Source organism: Mercenaria mercenaria, chromosome 2, assembly GCF_021730395.1.
Source record: "Mercenaria mercenaria strain notata chromosome 2, MADL_Memer_1, whole genome shotgun sequence".
In the NCBI taxonomy this organism is placed as follows: Eukaryota; Metazoa; Mollusca; class Bivalvia; order Venerida; family Veneridae; genus Mercenaria; species Mercenaria mercenaria.
Window position 1 is genome coordinate 40160116 of NC_069362.1, and position 18424 is coordinate 40178539.

Genomic DNA, 18424 nt, shown 5'->3' on the forward strand with positions numbered 1-18424 from the left:
TATGCAGATATGAGGAATAGCAGGATAATAAGGATCCAGATATTCCAATAGACTTAAGTTTATAAATGAGACCCTTGCGCCAAACACGGTCGAATGCCTTGCTTATGTCACAAAATATAGCCCTTATGTCTTTACCAGAATCAATAGCTTGTGAAAATAAATTGTGGATATATGTAAGTTGGTTTACTGTACAGTCACCCGGAACAAAACCAGACTGCAGGGGAGAGCTGCATTGCGTACGTAGCCTTGTATGAAGTATTGAAAGTATGTTTGAACACTTTATGGACAGTACTTATGAGAGAAATAGGACGGTAGTTATTTACAAGAGAAAGACCTCCAGACTTAAAAATAACGTGTAACGTCAGCGTTTTTCCAACTGTTTGGAACTGTAGAAATACGCAATGAGTAATTAAAGAGGTCACAGAAGGGGCCCGGAGAGTTCTAAAGAAAGCTCACGAAGGATAAGATTATTAATACCATCAGGGCCTGCAGCTGTACCTAGTTGAAGAGATTGTAAAACAGATATTACATCATCTGGGGAAATAGTAATACTAACAAGGAGGTCGTGATCAACAGCTTGTGAGTGTGGTAACGGGGGTGCTGAGTTTTCATCTATACGTGTTTGACCAACAAAAAAATCATTCAATAAATTGGCTTTACCAGGCATATCTTCAATAAATTAATCAACATATGACATGGGGAGGAATAGAGATGAATATGGTTTTATGAAAGATTTCAAACAAGACCACCAACTTCTGTTGGTTTGAGAGTCTGATTTTAACTTTTTAGAAAGAAGATCCAACTGTTGACTCTTTGCAACACGGATTTTATTAACTATACGGTTGCGGAGATTTCGAAATTTTTCCCAGTGATATGGAGTGTTTCTTTGTCTTGCCTTTCAATAGTAACGTTAACGTTTCCTAAGTTAATAATCTGATTTCATTTGTGAACCAAGACGGTTCACCCTCTCTGATCAGTACTTTTCTGTTCGGGATACATATTTTGGCATTCTCAATAAAAACATTTTGCCGTGTACTTATCAATATCCTCATGTTTGAGAGAGTCCAAGTCAAATGCTGATCTTATTTGCCTAAGTCTGTCGTAGTTACCCTGATCGAGTATCCAAACGTGGCGGTAAAATGGTGGAAATGTTGCCTTTTTAAGGTTTAAAAGTTCATAAACTGGGCAATGGTATCTAACGTTTTGAGGAAAAAAGGGTCACCAACGCCACTTATATGTATTAAGTTTTTATTTGAGGTAAAAATAAGATCAATGATTGAGGATGATATCTCAGTGAATTGTGTAGGTGTATCAATTAACTGCGTCAAGGAGAACTGGTCACATATACTACTGACTTTTCTGTTAGAACCCTGGTTGGCTAAGTTAAGATTAAAGTCACCAGCAATAATACCTGTATCAAAAGCAAGGCGAATACAGTCTAATATCAAAGAGTGTTGAAAGGCATCAGTATTTGGTGGTCTATAGAATGTACCGAAAAGAATATATTTGTTAGAAACTACTATTTCAATCCAAAGACATTCCACTCCGTTGATTTCAAGATCATGCCTTCTTATATAATATAGATACTGTTCTACATAAAGAATAACGCCTCCATATCGTTCTGCTCGGTCTTTTCTCTCAGGAAGTGGAAAGGACTCCAAAATTAATTCGTCGTTTGGAAAATCTCTATGTAACTATGTTTCAGAAAAAGCTAAGATGTTGAAGTCCTTTAGCTCTGCATAAAGGGAATTCAACTTAAAAGCTATACTTTGAACACTGTAGCGGATAAAGGAGATGTGTTTGGAGAGATCAATATGCTCCATGAAGGTCGATAGTGAGGATGATGACGATATTGACAGGTCTTGGGTTTAGATGTACATCGCCTGATTAAATTATAAGTGAATGAATATTCCAAATTTGGACGGATATAAACAGTATTGCAATAGAGCTTAAAAGCAAGGATGAGAAATATGTTTTTAATCTGCTTTTGACTGACTTGGTATCTGCGACTGTTCAATTGAACCTTAAGGTTGTGTAATGTTGTATAGGAGAAGAAAAGATCCGAAATGATAGCAAATGGCAGATAACTATCACAGCAAGAATAAAACAATAACCATACCAGAAAGAGAAATCTGAATTTAACAGGCAGTTTCATAATTACGTTACTGCAGAACACAGTAGAAGAAACTCTACTGAGGTGTTGTCAAAACAAAGGAGAAAATGAACCAAAACGAAAAACAAGAGAAAAGTAAAATCATATTTGTAGAAAATATTGGTGCTATTTATAGAACTTGTTTCTGACTGGTCCAAGTCTGTACGTAGTATTTCACAACGGGTACCTGCTTTAACAAATAATTGGTGCGCTTTAACAATTTTATATAACATAATGTTTGATGCTGGGCTCCAGCTAACACTATATTAACCCCAAATCGTCCATAAATGACCCGAATCCTATTATAAACAGCAATTCAACAATAATTATAGCAATGAAAGCATGAAAAGGGAGTCAAGCACTATCTATGCTTATGTGTTACGTTATCCATATATCAGATATACAAATTATTCTGACATTTTGTTGGGTTTAAAATCGCACAAACAAAATTATGCGTCATAAGACGACTTCCCAGCTTTGATGGTGGAGAAAAAACCCAGTTACCCCCCGTGCATTATTTCATCACGGGCAAGAACCACCAATATTCCGTAATCCAGATGGATGGCTTCCTCGTATGAAAAATTCAACTCCCCGAATAAGGCTCAAACCCACATCAGAGAGGGGCAAGTGATTTAAATTCAGCAGACATAACCATTTAGCCACGGAGGCCCCTACATCTGTGAGAAGATCCTTCAGAAGCCAAAAATGTAACCTTTCCAAAAAAAAATGGCAGACTCGCTTTAACTGAGTGTTTATGAAAGGTAATGGAAAGTACAACATCCATCATGCCTCTAGCATCGGCTTAAATAGAATTCTGTTACATAGATATTGAATGGACACAAGTCAAGAAAATGTAACAACACTGAATCCAAGTACGGGGAGACATTTATTACGCCGAAACAGAGGCCACATTTTCTACTTGATCTTGTTTAAATTTGGCCTGAATATAAATCTGTATGACATTTTATCAAAGAGAATAGGTAAGGGTAGATTTCTCCGACGCACAGAGCACCACAAACACAGCTACAGAGCCACGCATTTGCAAAAGAGGTTCACAACAACAAAAAAAACCGTAACAGAAAAATATAACAGACGGATTGCTTCAAAAATCCAACAAGTACATTTTAATTTTATGCAAAATAAACAAAAATCCAACAAGTACATTTTAATTTTATGCAAAATAAAGAAAAAGGAGGATAGGACCGTAGGCGGTAGAAAGAGGGGATAGAAGGGGAAAGTGGAACAAGGATGAATATTCAAAAAGGAATGCTACTTTCCTTAATCACAGTTACTCTACAATGTACACCACAGCAGAGCAGACACTCACGTACAAAAGACAAACATACACACATAACTAACTTATGTAGACAACCAAACAAACAAGTAACATAAAACAACACTGTAGGGCACCACCCAAGACGCACAATCACACACACGCGCACGCACGCATGCACACACACACACACACACACACACACACACACACACACACAAAAATTAAACTTAAGGTAGGGAAGAATACTTAAAATCAAAAACAAGGGCATCAGATCAAATCATAGAAAAAACATGCTAGCACTGAGGGGCAATATTTTCTACCTGATCCTCGAAAGATTTCTTCAGAATGTTTGCCTGTTGAAAATCTAAGATAAATGTGTATCTGCGTCACATATTAAGTAAATAAACTTGGTCACTATGTCAAATCATTTGAAAACTTGGTGAATGAAATACCAGATTTACATACTAGTACATCATAATCAGAGTATTTGTTTTAGTGTAAAACAGGGAAAATTTGATACTAGGTAACATGGGATGATTATTAGGTCATATACTAGTATTCGATGTGCAATTTAAAAGTAACCTTTTCTCTTTCGAGATTAAATGGAAACAACAATATTGTATTGTTTGGTGGTATTGCATTTCATGGATATCTTTCAAACAGAGAAATTAATATATTTCGACAGTGGGTATAATATGCAAATCCACAGGAAATAGAGAAAACCATTCATAATCATTCACTGCAGTCCTTACCTGTAAAAGCAGAAACATTGTTTTTTATCTTTTATTTCGCTTTATGTAGCATTTAGTAACACTTAATGAGGCTTGAAAACAAAAGAAATAAAAGTGGGAGAAATGTGTTTCTTCTATTTGACTCAATCAGCCGTAATGTGAACAATTTCTTTTATCTATTTACATATCAAACTACGGTCAATTGATTTTGAATTAATGGTGTGAAGAAAGTCTACGCCACTTAATACAAAGAAAGAAATCAATTTGATACTTACATAAAACGCTGTAGACAATTAGACGAATACTTTTTCTGGCGTATTTATGTTATTTTCTGTTTGCCGTTATGTGCTTAAGGGAAAGGTATTACAGGCGTATATAGAATCCCTTATTGATAATTCTGTTTTGCAGAAATTACGCTATTCTAACTGCTAAAAATAATACATTGATTTTATCAATAAACACATTTCACTTCATGAAAAAGTTTCACTGCGTGTCTAGTTTTAAAAAGCATTGATATAAACATTAATGGACACCCTTTTATAAGTAAACAATATTTTTTTTTGTTTTGTATTTTTATTGCATAAGATTTTTTAAAAAAATGTAAATTTTTGTCAGTCAAACAGTAAATTAGATAAACAGGTGTCACAGGAAAAGCATTACTTAGAGAATATTCAGCGTTTTATTGTTTGTCCAAGAAAAGCAGTTTTAATATAAATGTATTAAATTATTCAGCTAAGCTGTCAAAATCTTAACAGTATTTCAATAGTAGGCTTTATGGCAAGTAAAGTGGCAAACATGTATTTTTGTACAGAAAAATACAGACGAAGTAATTGCTAACAAAAGTAAAATTCCTAACATTTAAAAGAGGCAAACAATTTCTAAAATACCCATTTCCTTGTTACTAATCAACTTTATGTGATAATAAAAAGTCAGGGCAGAGTAGAATATGCTGTATTTTCAACCGCCGAATTAAGTTGTTTTTATAATGAAAATACTTAATTATCGGTATCAGGGGAAAAAAGTGACCAAACATACACAACTAGTGAGAGCTGTCCCGTATTATCCGCAAATAATTGACCTAAAGTTTATTTTAAAACCGGAGGCTATGCTTAAACAAAGATGGTGAATGAATATTATAATATTTTTAAAACCCGGCTGCCACCAAGAAGCTAGAAAATTCCAGTCAAGAATTTCCTTTATTTTAAACAACAATTATACATTCTTAATTTACCAAAAATATTTAAAAAAAACAAACAAAAAAAAAAACAATTGAATACAAATGCCTAAATATGTATATACTTTTTACTCTGAAAACGCATCACCTCCTGCAACCACAATACGTACCTGTCCCTTTTTGCAGAACCAGCAGGGATCAATCGTTTTTTACTAGTCCATTATACCTTTAATAGTCTGGCTAATAATTTGGGAAATAATTGTGTAACTTAATTTAATAATTTATAAATTTCCAGTTTTTTAATCTTTAAAATATTGGCTTTATTGTCTGAATTCTTTTTATATCTGGTTTAATATCAGCTCCTTCCATAACTTCCGGTAAGCCCGTGACTTTCGATCAAAAGACATTCCATTAACGGAATGCGCCAATTATTTTCAGAAAATGGTACAATTAATATCATGACACTTTTTAAACATTCTATTATCTAGAGTGACTGTTCCAAATAAGAATAATTAACAGGTTGCGTTAAATTGAGGGATATGGTGTACGAAAAAATACCATTCTTCAAGTGCTAAATATATTTATATGTGCGTTAAATTAAGTCTGTTATGCGATCCTTTGGAAGCAAAGGACGCAACCAATCAAAACAGAAGATTTGGTTTCAATAAGTCAGGTAATGAAAGGTAATGAAATGCCCAACCCTCCCGTGTCATTTTGTGAAAATCTATTATAGTAAAATCTAACAGGCCCCATGCTCCCGAATGACCAAAATATATGACAACACTGAGCCAAAGTAAGGAGAGAGAGCTTCCACACAACATTTAAAATCTGTTGTTATTAACTGAACCTATCAGAATGTCCTTTGGAAGCATAGATCGCACTCAAGCAATTCAATACCAGTCTTTGTTTGACTAAGTCTTTTCATATACTTTAGAACTATACTGTTTGTGCAAATATGAAATGTTGTTGTACTTAAAAAACTAGACTAAGTATAGTCCCACTAAATGTATGTATATATATAAATATCATTTTTAATTTATGCAAAAGTCCCATTCAGAGTTACATTGCATCCTCATTTTTCTCATCTCTCAGATGTCTCGCTCAAATTTTGTGGATTAATCTTTAGTCTTCTAATTAATTTAGATTTCTAAAATGGGCCATCATTCAATTTGTGCAGTACTATTTATTATTCACTTTTGCGGCGTACACCGTTTTGCCACCGGCTAGGCTTTCGTTTGGCTTCTCGGCACTGCCGGGTCTGTCCGGCGTACGCCGATGTGCGCCGGTCTCTTTGAGATAGGCAAAGCGGCAAATCATATATTTTTTGATAAAAAAATTGGGTAAACATTGGGAAATTGTATGTTATTACCAGTTAAGGTGGAAACATACCACCAAAAATATTTTGCTAACTTATTTTGAACAGGCGGCAATAGAAAATCATTTAAAAAACGGAAATTTTATTTCTTTTTATTTGCAGCTCATGTTGCCGACATACGCCGAAGCGTTCGTTTATTAATAAACCGGTGAGATTTTTTTCATGCCGCACACGTCACCGGCATGTCCAGGGTAAAGTGAAACGAAATATTATTATAACGTGTTGTTTTAAAAAAATGTATATAATTTATTCTTATTTTATGTGTTTTGACCTAATGAAAGGTTTATAGCAAATAAACAAAAAAGAAACTGAGAGCCTAATTATACATTGAAGCATTTATGGTTTTCTGAGTACACTTGTCAATGATTTATTTATTAATTATTATAAACGGTATGTATAAGAATTTATATCAAAGTAAGAATACACCAGGGGCCGTATTCATAAAGCATCTTAAGTATAAGAATAAGAAATTGAGTATTTACTTAAGTATTACTTAAGTAAGAAATTTATTTTACTTAAGTATATATGTTATTCATAACACAACTTCATACGTAATTCTTGGCTTTTATTGTGGACGAAAACATTAAAAAAACAACATTAATTTCAGACAGATACAACGTGCACAATTATGTTTAATCTGAAAAACAACACTTTAATCGTACTCATGACACCATTTTGTTTTCTGACTTAAGTCATTTCTTACGTATCTTAAATTTAAACTGTTTTATGAATAGTTTTTTTACTTAGACTTATGCTGAAATTACCCTAACTTAAGTAAAATCTTCAACTTAAGTCAAAACTTATACTTAAGATGCTTTATGAATACGGCCCCAGGTGTGTTACTAATAACATGAGGTCGATCTAATTATTTTTTGATGATGTGCATTTTTATCAATGGAATTTATACTTATAACTGTAAGCATTTATAGCTGTAAAAGAATCAGAGAGGTGTATGATAGTTTGGAAGCTACGTTTGAAATATTATCTATTTTAAATAATATATAATTATGATTTAAAAATGAAATGAGTATCACAATATTTACAAAACAAATGTTCGTTTAATGCATCTTTAATCCTCAGTTAGTGTAGTACTTACATAATGTGTTTTATGCACAAAGGCGGACTATTTTTGGTGTCACAAAACTCAGATGGAAACAGTAGGCAAACAATCAGTCTACCATAGAATCCCACATTGTGACGTCAGTAGAAAATACAATGTGTCACTCTATGATTGGCCCCTTTTACCTTAACTTTCAAAAGTTATATCACTAAAGACATGGAAGCCGAAAGTAAAACATAAAGCCAACTCGAACAAAAATTCCGAAACTGCGACTTATCCACATTTAAATGATATAAATACTGTTTGTATTATACTCACTTTTGTTGCATTCTTCTGTGTCATGTGTGATGTTTATCACAGCACTGAATTTTTCAACTTTCACATGGTAGAAACGGGCCAAGCTAAGACAATAGGAAAGAGCGGCTACATATAAAATTATTGAAAACAATCGTTTTTTGCTTTCAAATCAACACGGTCATAGAGGGAATAAAGATGTATATTACATGTTTAAGTTTTAAAGTTGATGATTTTATGATTTTATTTTATGGTTTCGGATTACTTAAACTGGTTATGAAGTTATGAAGTACAGCTAGCATTTTTTAACAAAAAGCAACAAACAACACTGTACCTAAAATGTGCTACGCCAGCAATTTAAAGTAAAATAGACATGTCTACCTTTACAAATTGCTTTACAGCTACATAACCAAATCGAGTGTGTAGCAGACCTAATAAAGACATGCCAAAATTCTGTCTCATACATAGTCTCATTTTTCATTGCATTTATTCAATTATACTGGAACATTTCTCAATTTCCGTTTAATTAGTACAAATGGGAATAAGATAAATGTTTACGTCACTATTTAAAATAAACAAATACAATTTTTGCACACCATCTGTCTAATATGGTTTCCAAAATGCTCGTCATGGGACTACGTCTGACCTGTAATGGATGGAAATGTGGATATAACGTATATTTAATGATGTGATTCACACTGATTCCAGACAGTTGCTGACAGTTAAATTATCTTTAGAATTCGATAATGCTTTAGACGTGATTACAGGTTTTTTAAGCGTATGGTTGTGCTTTAGAAATGAGACAAGTTGCACTCGTAAGTAAACAACCAATTCTAAAGTAATGATAAATATTATCAAGAGACACAACATGTGATCAGTTACTTGCTGTAAGAACATATTTACAGCATTCAACTTGTTTCTTTAATTTAAAACTGGACGAATTGGTACATAAATGTCTATGAAGTTCTTTGCGTGCAATAATTCAGCTGATTAGGAACATGTTCCTGAAAACTTTCTCCAAAATAGAATAAACTGAATGTAAGTGCCTTTAAAAGCAAATCATCCGATATCCCTATAATGCAAATTCTCTGAGGGCAAACTTTACATTATGGAATGTTTCCTGACTGATAGTTCAGCATAGCTGTCTTGTTCTTTTTATAACCAGTTACAAGAGAAATTTCACCTCTCCACTCCGAAGGCTACTTGGTTTATCGTACGTTATGAATGAAATTTGTTCTAAATATATTTGATAAATAAGAAAATAGACACTTCATAATTTTCCAATTATCTATTCTTACCATAGTAATACAAACATTTTACAAAAAATGATACAAACGTGCAGAGGTATCATAATTATAGAATGAATTGTAATTGAGATAACAAAACACTTTTTTATTTAATTTTACACCATTGCAGAATGATCTGACAACATAACAGTCCATTTGTTTCAGGTGCAAAATGAGTGAGGCACATGGTTTGTAGAATCAATCTTGAATATTTGTAAAAAGAAAATATAATCAAATACCGTTGATGCTTCAATGTGATAATGAAGAATATGGATACAGATGTTTTGTAATATATATTGGTAGCTATGCTAACCACACAAAAGACGAAAAGTTTAATATTCGTTTCATCGTGAGGTTATTAAAAACATTTTGACTGGTATTAGTGTCATACTAACATCCATTATATTGTATTATAAATGCATTTATATTGTACTAGTTTTTTATTTTTTTATTTTTTTTTTCATTTATTCTTTTTCACTGTGAGGTTATTGCTCTAAGAAATTGCATTGGTTTTCAATTAATTTCGAAATAATTGAGAATATATTGATAATTTAATGCAGTTGTAAAGTTTAAATTAGGACTTTTCGGGCTTGCAGAAGAATAATTATAAAAGATTACTTGTCTCGAGTTCTGAAATATATGTGCATTTTGTACATATACATAGGCATCGAAGACAAAAAAATCATGTTCTTCAAAATATCATATACACATGACAAGAAAGCACAATGTTGATCACACTGACATTACAATCACCATATACTTTGAATTGGATTTGCATGCCTGGTCTGATATGAATGACTTACTACGACAGAAACGCAACAATGCATCTAATCAAGAATAAAGTCATACATCATACAGTTAAAAAAAATCTCAATCAACTGACACGACACCATTAGAATGAATAGCATATTCTAGTAACAGGAAAACATAATTTTATGTAACGTATATAATCACGGCAAATGGCAATCAAATTACATTGAAATTAATTAAACATATATTCTATCGAAAGGACAATCAACTTAGACTGTGGCCTAATTAGATACCGGTCACATAGATTGATAATAAGTTAAACATTATAAATTACATTCTTTCAAAATCTTCCTGATTAAAATGCCCTTAATCTAAACGTGAGTGAGACTTTTCATATTCGGTTCAGAATTGTTTAATTACATCAGAAACAAAAACGAATCTTTTTTATATAAGTTAGATAAGGTATACATCTGTTACATGTATTACCACAGTTGTTATATATATTGTGAGAGAAAAAGTATTTGTGTACAAAACAATGTTTTCAAATTTTCTTGAGGACTGTATTCTAGTTTTGCCAACGATACACTTTGTTCCACCAAGCGGGTTGTTTCCTTCACCGTTGTTATATTTTCTGGGCCCTTAGGATATTGGAGTCCATTCAATACCTATGTAATAGAACTCTACTTAAGTCAGAGCTTGAGGGCTTGAGTTGTTTCACATTTATTACATATAACGAACAGACTCAATAAAACTGAGTTTGCAGCAGTCACTTGTCAGAAATACTTGCAATGGCCTAGAAGCACTGTTACTATTTGTAGAAACACTTTACTACATGTTAAAATGATAACGTAGACTTACAGAATATCTAGTTACATAGATATTACGTCCTTGTAAATTGTAAATATTGTAAATAATATTAACAAATTATTTCATATAATTAAAAATAGACTCTTGTATTTTAAAAAGCGATTATTAAGTTCGTTTCAACTTAAGTTTCGGTACAACAACAGGCTATACGTGTTTTACATCACTATGGTCAAAACCACCCATGTAATAATGATTAGTATTATGGTTTTGTTAGATGCTCAATCAATGCAATTTATTATTACTTATTAACCTTTTCCTATGAAATTCTCTTGCATACTGCATAATATGTTTTATTTAAAATGCTATTGCATTACACAGGCTCATATTAAGGAGGAAGTCAATTATGCAATATCGGTTGTCTATCAATCAATGCAAAATACTGGTAACCATATTAATGATTTGGCTTACATGTGCGCTCAAGTTGTATACAAAATGTCTCTTCAAAGGTTTCCATTTTCGTGTCTTACTGATTCATTGTTTTAGAGTAAAACAGTAAGACTGTAGTACAAAATAATTTTCATTTTTGAAATGATTCGCTCACTATGATTCTCTGCGTCCAGTAGTATTAAAGAACATTTACACAATTATCACTAAACCGTTATGTAATGCAGCAATACATTATACGAAATACGTATAATGAAGAAATTACTATGATAACCATTGTAATTAATGTTATTTTATCTTAGAACACGGATGGCAATTGCTGTAAAATCGATGCCTTTAGTGATTTCATTTGTGCTTATAATAGAACAGCAAAACACAAATATTTGATGCCATGAGAAACCAACATATGTTGACGTGACCAACCAACTCGCATGATTGTCACACTGTCGCTCAACGCAGAATGTTACGAAAATGACCAATGAGCATGCGCAGCTGATGGATCCATGCTGTCAAAACTTGTTGTTTCTCTGGCGATCAATTATTTCATTGCTTGCAGCTTTGTCTAAAGCAGCCTTTTATAATGTCTATAAAAGTAAGAATTACAAACGATTAATGAAAAGACATTCTATCTGACGTATCTATACGGCACAGTTTAAGAAATGAAAAATATCATGTTAATAAATGAACAGATAAAGTATCTACAGGTGCAACACATTCTTTTAAAAGTATATACGTAAAGGCCTGATTGTAATTAAGTTCTAATACGTAGAATTACCATTCGCATTTAAAAATTACGTTTTTAAATCTGTCTAACGCTACATTTCTAATACAATAAGAATACCAACGGCATTATACAATTGGAAATACGATTTTATCTGCTTCCATAAATACTCATTGTTATACAGATAGATTACCAACGCATTATAAAAAATACATTTATTGTCATCGCACCGTTGTCTATACAGATAAGAATTACAACAGGATTATGCAACATGATTGTATCTTCATAGTGGCACCATTCTTTTAGAGATAAATCAGTTTTGCTTTACAGTCATAAATTTTGGTATGTGAATCTGTATATATGAGCCAGCATTGAGAAACCAAATATGGCGTTGCGCCAGGCATGGATCCAGGACCAGCTGGTCGCAAAGCCACTATGTTGGTTTTCTCATGGCGCGACTCATATGTATAATGTCATGAACTGTTGCACAACAAAGCATTACGTAACGCTAACTAACGCTTATTATTCTCAAGATGTTAAGTAAAGTAGATGGCGGAATATTATTCAGAAAAACGTTGCAATTTAACTTTCGAAAGTTAATGTTGTCCATGACCTACTTTCGTGAGAGTCATTGTAACATGTTTCAAAGTTAGTGTTGCACATTGTACTACAACAACATTATTTTTTTGAATAAACTGAAACACAATTCATAAAAAGTCAATATTATGCAGGTATTAAACAAATAATAGAACGATAAATAGGCTGAGTTTAATGGAAGTTCCATGTATATAAGCATTCTGTTCTTATTCGTTTGCAGAATCAAATTGTACATTTACATATCTAAATATTTGGCACGATGTAAACCGCTATTCGATTTCGCTGTCTTGATATTAATCATTCCGGTCGAGAGACAACAAAATGTTTTCCGATTTAACAATTGGTAAATTACAGTTTTGGCTATAAAAGTGAATTTATTAAATATAGTTGTTAATGATTTGAATGGATCTTACTTCAATCCTTTCAAAATATATTTCCAGTAATGCATATACTTCGCAGATTATGAGGATTAAACAGCAGATCTGATATGCATTCCTAGTGTACAGGACCTGTACAAGCATGGTGGATTTGGTTTGTGTGTTTTTTTTTAATTCAGTTGATGTTTTTTTATTGCCTTCCTATTCCAACTAGCGCAATAAAGACGAGAATGTTTGTTTCTAGTCTAGGAAATTTTAGAAATTTAGACAACGGTCCAGACGTCTGAAATCTGTGGTAATACTGATGTTGCACTATTAAGCAATAATAGACGAATACCAAAAACTTGATGTTTAAAAATGTTTAACGCACATATTAAGTAGCATTTTAAGCCGCAACTGTTTGAGTTGCTATATAGCAACTCAGTCTCATGAATTCATGCGTTTTCTCGTACTATTAACATAATATAATATGACTTAAAGTGACACATTTTGTCTGTATTTATTTGCAAAATTGACAAAGAGTCAAAATTTACTAACATTTTTTCCAAAAGATTATAGATCCTGGCAAAACATTGTTATACTTCTAACATATTATTTGTTTTGACGTAAAACAGACGGCGGTTATAACGTTAATATAGAAAAGAAAACTGTTTCATATCCTAATATTTATATTATTTGGTCGCTGTCACTAGCTTTTATTACTTTTGCACTTTACAGACAGTAAAATACATTTATTTTGCAAAATTGACAATGAGTCACAGTCTACTGACATTTTTCCAAAAGGCTATATATCTTGGCACAAACTTGTACTGCTGGCCTGTAAGTACTTTGGCGTGAAAGAGACGGCGTTTATAACGTAAAATGTAGGAAAGATGTAGCTGTTTTGTATCTTCATAGTTACATTATGTGGTCGTTGTCACTAGCTTTTATTAATTTTGCATTTTACAGATAATAATATATGCATATTGTTTTGCGTAAAACCTTAGGGGAAACATGTGTTATAATCTAATATACATATTTCAAACATTTGTTCTCACTGCAAACACTTTTGACAGTATATACCCCATGCCTTTTCATGAAAATATGCAAAAACAGCAGAAATGGTTACTTGCTTGAAATAGGTTCCAGCTCTGTTTCCGAACACACGAGATATTTTCAGAAGTTTGAACAGTTTCCTATTATGTAACACATCTTCAATTCCTATAAAGTCATCGAAACTACAGAAATGCATTTAACATAGGCATTATGTAATTTCTTATCATGAGCTACATTTTTTTAAAGAAAACAAACAGCTGTACATTCATCCAATGAGTAGTACTCTTTAACAAAATTTAAGTAATATAATTATTTCTGTACTGACAAAATGCAGAAACACAAAATATTTTTCCGCATTGGTCGCAAAGTTGAGTTAGGCAATATATTTTGAGTAGATGATGTGAAAAATTGACATCGTAAGATACAAGCAATGAAAACGCATTGCTATTTTATAGTGCTTTCTTACAGATTTCTGAGAAGCATCTTTTCAACCTTTCTATTTGTTGCAGATCTGGACATTAGACTTTCTTTAACCGTGTCAATGAATTATGTTAACGCGTTTCGGACACCATTGTGAATTTTTTATGTGCATATCAAAAACAAAATCTAGAATCCACAAAATTGTCCACAACACATGAAAGAACAGTGTTTAACACACGAAGTTTCCCTTCCAGTTATCCAGTTCATTAAACGTGTAAATTAAAAACATTCCTGAAGTCGAATAGTTTATAACAATAGAAATGTAACAATCAATTCAATCAAGGATAAACCCATACATATAGTTCCAGAAAAACTGATTAGTTTTCAGGTCACGCCATAAAAAGAAGAATGAAAAGCATAACATACTGAAACGCAATACTACTGTAGTTTATCACGGTATATTCCAATTACAGCAGCATATCAACAATGTCAAATGTATAATATTTTTGATATCGTTATAGTTTATCAAAACGAAAATGAATTGATTAGTCCCTATTTAATCAGTGATTCAGCTGAATAACAGTCATGTATTTTTAGATAATAATACAGTATTCGTATTTTCGATAATTTGAAATATAAGATTTAAATTTAAAAAAAAAATGTTTTAAATGCAAATGATGGTTTTAAATTAAATATAAATATTTGTATTTAATAACCTGCGTATTTTACGTATATTGCGTATATTATGGTTTGTATATTGTTGGGTAATGTGCACGTGGTCTAGTTTTTCCAATGTCTACCTTTATTCCGTCAATGTCTTTATATTTCTTTCAAAGATCTCAACAAGTACAGAAGATCACCTTATAACATGCACGTCAGTGTATCTCACAACTAAAATAGTGGTCGTTCTTTGTTCACCTTCAGAATAAAAAGATCATTTGACACTGTCTTGTGCAATACAGAATATAATTGAACTTGATATCTCGTCCAATATGATTCGTCAAATTGGTACTAGTCAAAATATATCATGGTATTGTACAGAACAACGTCGGTCACTAAATAGTTCTTTACACATTACATTATATTCATTTTCATTTGATTTGTAAAGGCTTGCCTCTCAGACGGCTTGCATAAACTGGCCTAATCAATCATTTTACGGCATGACCCATGTAATAGTGTACCTCTTTTTGAAGAGTATTCAACTCCTACAATAAACCTACTTTGGCCTAAATTTTCCAGGGGGCAAAAGTTTAAGCCCAACAGGGACCTAAATATTTTTCCTTATATTTTTGTTTCTAGTACGTTTTTACTTTTTCAAGACTTATTTTGATTTGTTGTACACAAGTGAATTTTTTCATTTGATAAGTGATTTGTTCAAATTGAATTTATCTTTGAAACAGAAGGGGGCAGAGTTAGACATCTTTAAAACTACAGAGTTACATGCGGTAAATGTTCTCTATTTTGCCTTAACTTTTTTATATTACATACTGCGGAAGAAATGTAGGTATGTTATACTTCTGCTCCAAGGTTATTTCTGAATGAAGTGGGCAAAATTTAAAACAGTCCCATATAGGACTTACCTTGATTTTTAAAAGTTGGGAGATAGGCTTCTGTGTCATTAAATCCTTTTATTTGAAACACCCCCAAAAATGATTTTCACTTTTTTTTTGTGTTTTATAATTGTTTACCATTAGCTTGACGCTTCTTTTATCAAAATTAATCATATGGTCTCCAAACGTTTTGAACAGTGGCCAACACTTTGAATTTTGTCTCTACTTGAGATTGAGGAAATATCATGAATTATACAAAATTTATAAAAAACGGCACGGTAAAAGTTGCTTGAATTTTGCATTCTCACTGGATACAGTATATTGCTGTAACATTGTTTTGAACATTTGAAATATTCACCATTAAGTGGGTCATACCTTAATAACATACTTAAGGCAGCTTTGTCCGGATTTGTTAACAGATTAAAACAGAATAAGTATCGTTCTCTCGTGAAACAGTTTATAAAGAAGCTCCGACTATATCTACATGTCAACATGTCTTTAGAATAATTTCACTGCATACCAACAACATGATTATTCTACTGCTACTGTGGCTGATTTGGTAATGACACAATAACGAATGCTTGAAACATTGACAACATCATTTTACTACTGCTTAATTGTTTTTGAAATTCATTATAAATGCACATTTCTTTCATCAAAATACGTTTAAAACTGAATTACAAATAGATAACCGATCTCTTTTAGGAACAAAAACAACTAGTACTTAACATTAAGATTCGTATTTTATGACATTTTTGTATACTCCATACATCAATTAAACTATACATCATTGTCTTTATAGTTTGCAAGAGAAGCATATAGGAGCCCCTCATAGATTAAACAAACATTAAACAAACCGGTATTGTACTGTTTATAGCGCGAGCCATGTTAAATAAGAAGAACACATTCTATTAAATGATGCTGAAGTAACATTTTTCCTGAATGTGTAGATTAAAACTAAACTTAGCTGCTTTGGATATTTTATTTCTTTTATAATGCGACAGAACATTTTTCTTAACGTGTAGATTGGAGATATTTTAGTTATATTATCACTGAAATAATATTTTGTTAGCATTCTTCGATACCATTTTGTTATGTTTAAGTTTTTCTTGCAGACATCGTGTATATACATGATATATGTCCTTTAGTTCGGATCAAGTATTTTGTCAATATAGAATTTGATTAAACCCTGTTATTTTAAAATTCGGCAAATGAAAACATAAGCTCATGGTTTGATATTTTGCTAGATTGGTTTGAAAAAAAAGGAACTCATACTTGTCTACTTTCTGTAAGGAGTCTATGGGGAAATCTCAATTTTGAAAAAAAATTAAAAAAATCTCGAATAGAAACTTGTTTCACAATGCATATTATAATGAAACTGCTCACTGTCGTAAATAAACATACATGTATGGTCTGTAATATGGTGTTAAAAAACGTACGAGTCCATGTACTTGATTTTGAGATACCTGTATTTTCAAATAACTAAAGAGATTCGCACATTATCTGGAATGTTTTAATGGTCAAACTTTTTAATATGATATTTTATCTCTAAAGGTAGCAACGTTGCCGTTTTAAAGGCGTACGCTAGAGTCTCTGTATAGGAGATGGGCGAAATTTTTCCTAATAACAGTATTTCTTCAAACTTTTGATATTGAAGGACAATCATCTAACAAACAAAGATACGCAATAAAAGTCATAGTCACCAGTATTGAAAAAGAGATACATGCCCTTAAAAACGGCAAATTGTACATATATAACCTAATGGCATCATCTTCAAAATTATTTATACATTAATTTTGAACTCATTCATTTTAATTTTTAAAATATAGTCAAAGCTGTATTAAGCATCCAGCTATGGGAGTACTACAATGTTGGGACCCCATTGGAAATAAGTGATTAGCCTAATGGGTCATCCCATGTGTTAAAATCGTATCTTTTTTTCTGGCATAAATTATAAAATATACTTGACGTAATCTTTCATGTATTAATTACATACTAGTATCTATTCTAAGAATTCTATAAAATCAAGGCATTTGAAATATATCGATTATTGTATACGTGTATTTTACTGTATAAGTTATATATAATGTATTATGATCTTAAGCCTGAATAAATCAGAACTGAATTGAAATGACAATCATGTTACTTCTTAAAGTAGGTTGTAATAAAACGCGAAACATATTTAAGTTGACTGACTGGCAGTGGAACAATTTGATATTTTAGACATATTGTTGCTAAGACAAGTGAAGCTTTTTCTAAAGATTTACATAGACATTTCAAATATATTCGGGGTAAAAAGACAACAGTTACAATAAGAATTGACAATATGTACTCATACATCAGTACATGTATTTATTCACTTATTCATCGACTGA